The 4,838-nt window shown below is 39.7% G+C and overlaps 1 long non-coding RNA gene across 1 annotated transcript in view; it reads left to right on the top strand.

The window, feature by feature from the left end:
- The first annotated feature begins 3,403 nt into the window (after positions 1 to 3,403).
- Positions 3,404 to 4,838, top strand: part of LOC135090433 (uncharacterized) — a 2,423-nt gene continuing 988 nt past the window's right edge. Inside the window, exons 1-2 of the long non-coding RNA XR_010261904.1 lie at positions 3,404 to 3,499; positions 3,800 to 3,910. This is a non-coding gene — a long non-coding RNA (uncharacterized LOC135090433). The remainder of the gene's footprint in view (positions 3,500 to 3,799; positions 3,911 to 4,838) is intronic.

Raw genomic sequence — 4,838 nt, 5'->3', positions numbered from 1 at the left:
ACTAGACTTCTATTTTTCTTCCCCCTGGTTGTATTTTACGAGTTTCCTTAGCGGCCTTTCGTTGCGTCTGAATTCTTTGCGGGCCTTTTTGCCGACAAGCCGCTGCGGGAAGCCAAACACCAGAGCAAAACAGACCACTAGTAACGAGGTTCAGTTGCAGACGCGAGGCAGGAGAGAGGGGGAAATAGAAGCGAAATTCCGTGTGACTTCGAACTGAGCAAATGTAGCGCAAGAGATGTATGTATGTGTGTGTGTGTGTGTGTGTGTGTGTGTGTGTGTGTGTGTGTGTGTATAATTTTCGTATGTACACATCAGAAAATTTGCTAAAATGAATATGTATTATCTAGTATATCTTTACTTACTGCTATCCACCACTACTACTACTACTACTACTACTACTACTACATCCACCACCACCACTACTATTGTTGCCAGAAAAGGAAAGTACAAAGTATTGCAAACAAAGCACACTAAACGAGTCACAACAAGTCACAAGTCGCTTCTCAGCTGATCTACGTGTCTGTGGGTCTGTCAACGCTACCATTTCCTTCCCGCCTGTGTCTGCTGCCGCCTTTTCCTGCCGCCGAGTGAAAGCAAGGAAGCTATTTTGTTCGACCGCAAAGTTGTTGACGGGAGAAGCTAGTCTTAACCATCTCTCTCTCTCTCTCTCTCTCTCTCTCTCTCTCTCTAGTCTGACGCCAGGAGATGGAGGTAGTGTGGTGATGTTCCCGTTTTCTTGTTGTTGTTGTTGTTGTTGATCTTTTTTCCATAGCGTTTTGTTGTTGTTGTTGTTGTTGTTGTTGTTGTTGTTGTTTTTATTGTTATTTTTACCCTCATTATAATTTTTTTCTCTTTTTTTCACATCATTTTCATCTTCCCCTCCTCCTCCTCCTCCTCCAGCATCCTCAGTAGACTGCCAGAGAGAGAGAGAGAGAGAGAGAGAGAGAGAGAGAGAGAGAGAGAGAGAGAGAGAGAGAGTAGCATCGCGTACCTTGGCGGGAACAGGAAGGCAGCTTTACAACACGTGCCCTTCAGAACACCCACGCCTGCCTAACCTTTGCCACGCCTTCGACTTGGGAGGATCGAGCGTGCGCGTGACTGACGGAGGAAAAGTTGACGTAATACGGGGAAAGAGAGAGTGAATATATAACGGTGCAATGTCTTAGTGGCACAAATATATAAGGATACATTGCTTCATTACGGCACAGTATCTTAGAAGCACAAATATAATAGTACTGTCTTAGCATCATGAGTACTTTGTGCAGAGGCTTGAATCTTTTGCTGTGATGTGATTTTCGTTCTAAATGCAGTTGTTTTCTTATTCTGAGCATTGAATTAAAAGAAAGTAAGAAAATAAGGGAAGCTGCAAGAAGCCACCAGCCCTACACGTGGCAGTACCTGTATAAAACATGTCTACCTATTTTCATCCGTCATCCTCATCCATAAGTTCGTCTAATCTTCTTTCTAAAGCTCTCTAATGACTCAGCACTCACAGCCTGATTACTGAGTCTCTTCCATTCATCTGCCATTCCATTTGAGAACGAGTGGGAATATTCATGCTAGCGTCACTGATATGAAAGTGAAGGGTATAGAAAGGAATAATAGAAGGAAATAAAAACCTAAATGAAAAGTAGTTGGGCCGTCCATGCTAAAAAAAAAAAAAGGAAAAGGAAAGGAAGGAAAAATAAAAAGGAGAAAAATGGTTCTGTCATACACATATAAGCACGAATCATAAAATATAAACGAGAGAAAAAAATAAATGAATTGAACTACAGAAAAAAAAGTAAAGTAAAAACAGAAAATCTGCTTCTATCATACACACACAAGGAGGAATCTTCACAAAAAAATAATTAAAAAGAAAAAAAAAGGTTTGACAGTGTATGGAAAAAAAAGACAAGAAAAAAGAAAAAGAAAAAGAAAAGGAAAGGCGGAAAATCAGGTCCTGTCACACTCCCTCCATTAAAAACCTTTTCGTATTCCCATCCGAGTCACACAATCACACAATCATTCTCCCACGAGTCCATTGTGCTTCTGGGAATCTCTTGGACCTAAAATTTCACCTTCCTGGACCGCTGTTTGCTCGGCCATGTGGGTGACTGCTACCTCTGTCGCCTGTACCAATATGTGAAGTGAGCGGCGTAGCGTGGAGGGGAAAGGGGGGGAAGTAGCGAGGATTTAGTGATGCAAGACAGGGAGGGGCGGTGTCTGGAATGACGCGTGTTGGCTTCAAGATGCTGTGAGTGTTGCGTTATTACGTGTTGCTGCATATTGATGACTCAGCTTGTAATTCAGTGAGTCTGTGGTCGACGGTAATCTAACATAATGTGACTTAATTTAACCTAACGTAACTTATGGAGGCCTCAGACATGGATGACCACAAGGTTGTTTAGTGTATCTTAGATAATCATATGTTAAAAGGAAAAAAGAAAATGTAATGAAAGGCATGAAAATTTAGTTCCATTTTTTCTTATCCGAAAATTCTGATATTTTTCAAAAGTAGAAAATAAATAAATAAATAAATAAATAAATAAACTCCCAGCAAACTTAGCAAAAATTGTAGGAAATATTACACGTACAGCCACCTCACTTCAGTAAAAGTTATCAGCAGATTGGATCAAAATTATTTGGGGGAATTTTGACCTACTTAATCTAACTCAGCCTTAACGCATTCTGTGTCGACCTAACCTAAGCTAACCTAAGCAAACTTAATTTAACCTAACCTTACTGAGCCTTAACGCATTCTGTGTCGACCTAACCTAAGCTAACCTAAGCAAACTTAATTTAACCTAACCTTGCCAAATTCAACCTAACCTAACCTTACCTAACGCATTCTATGGTGACGTAACCTAACCTAACCTAACCTAGCCTAACTTACGCTTTAATGCAATAATTCTGTGACGACCTACCATAACCTAACCTAACCTAACCATACCTGAATTCTATATGGGCTATGATACCACAACTCAGTCCCAGTTATCAAGACAGAGAGACTTAAAACCATTCCCCTAACTCTGATACCATAAAAAAGGCATCTAATACTATAAAGAAGGGAATAAGTAACAAACCAATTCTTAATACCATAAATAGGGAATCTAACACCACAACAAGGAATCCAATACCATAAAAGAGGAATAAATAACATAATATAAACAAAATACTAAAAAAAGACAATCTAACACCACAACAACAAATCCAACACCATAAAAAGAGAAATAAACACCATAATGAATGAAATACAATACAAAAAACGAATCTAACACCACAACAACACATCCAACACCATAAAAGGAAGAATAAATACCATAATACAAACAAAATACTATAAAAAAGGAATCTAACACCACAACAAGGGATCCAATACAAAGCGGAGGACCAAGAGAGGCACCGTAAGACAAACAGTTATAGGATCTTTGGACACAAACAGCTGGGCGGGGACTCACTCACGAAGGTGCCATAAAACTGGTCCTTCGCCGCCTCCTGTCATGGTATCCTACGGCAGGTGAGGAAGGAGGAGGAGGAGGAGGAGGAGGAGGAGGAGGAGGAGGAGGAGGAGGAGGAGGAGGAGGAAGATTAGAGTAAAAATAGTGACGAAATGAGACTTGTGTATTTACAGTGTGTATTTACTCTCTCTCTCTCTCTCTCTCTCTCTCTCTCTCTCTCTCTCTCTCTCTCTCTCTCTCTCTAATACAGGTAAGTTGTTTTGATTAAGCCGTTACCTGCCCACTCCCTCTCCCTCTCTCCCTTTCTCCCTCTCGCACACACGTAATGCCAATAGCTACACACTCCTACACTCCCACAGGCTTCTCTTTGAGGGCTCTAATGACGATAACTCCAAGCTCCGTCCCTGCAACACACCTACCTAACCTCCCAGACGGTCCCCGCAACGCACCTCACACAGGAAGATCCGAAGGTAAATTACTGAGGACCCAATACGTTAAATGTCACAAGTCCAAGCAAGGGAGGGATGCAGGAAGGGAGGAAGGGGGAAAGGGATGTTGGTCACGAGGATTTATAGTTTTTATTTCATGTTTTTCTCGTTTTCTTTTATTTTTATTTTCTTAGGAGGGGTGACTTTCTTTTTTTTTTTTTCTTGTCTCGTTTTCTGTTCCTTTATTTATTTATTTATTTTGTTTGTTTGATTTATATTTTTCATCTCGTTCCCAATTTTCCCCGTTAGAATGTTGGGTGTTATATCTCATTCCTGTTATTTATTGATGCTTGTTTATTTATTTACTTGTTCATTCGTTTTGTAATCTCGTTTTCTGTTCCTCGTTTGAATGGCGGTTGCAATTTCTCGTACGCAAGTTTCTGTGTATTTATTAATTTATTTATCTACTTATTATTATTTTTTTTTTTACATATTATTCCTCTCGTTTCCAGTTACTCATTTGAATGATGCGGTTTTGAGTCATGTTTCTTGTTAATTAATATCAACAAGTCCTTTTTCTTTCTTTCTTTCTATCCTATTATTATTCAAATCGTTGTGTTGTTGTGATGTATTTAAAATGACTTGGTGTGTGTGTGTGTGTGTGTGTGTGTGTGTGTGTGTGTGTGTGTGTGTGTGTGTGTGTGTGTTTATTCTTATGAGTGTTGCAAAAAACTTAAGTCTCAGCTGAAATACGAAAGAAAACGTAATTTTTTTATTTCTGTTTTTACTTAACTCTTTCACTCCGATATGGAAGAATTCACACGAAAGCAGTTTATGGAATGTTTTAGAGCATCTACAAGGAAGAAAATGGGATGAAAGGAGTAGATTATCCAGTGTCTAGCCAGTGTTGTCCTCGGAAGAAAATGGGATGAAAGGCGTAGATTATCCAATATCTAGCCAGTGTGGTGCT

The sequence above is a fragment of the Scylla paramamosain genome, chromosome 35 (assembly GCF_035594125.1).
Source record: "Scylla paramamosain isolate STU-SP2022 chromosome 35, ASM3559412v1, whole genome shotgun sequence".
NCBI classification, from domain to species: domain Eukaryota; kingdom Metazoa; phylum Arthropoda; class Malacostraca; order Decapoda; family Portunidae; genus Scylla; species Scylla paramamosain.
Note: the sequence above shows the minus strand (reverse complement) of the source record. Positions and strands in the feature narration are given on the sequence as shown.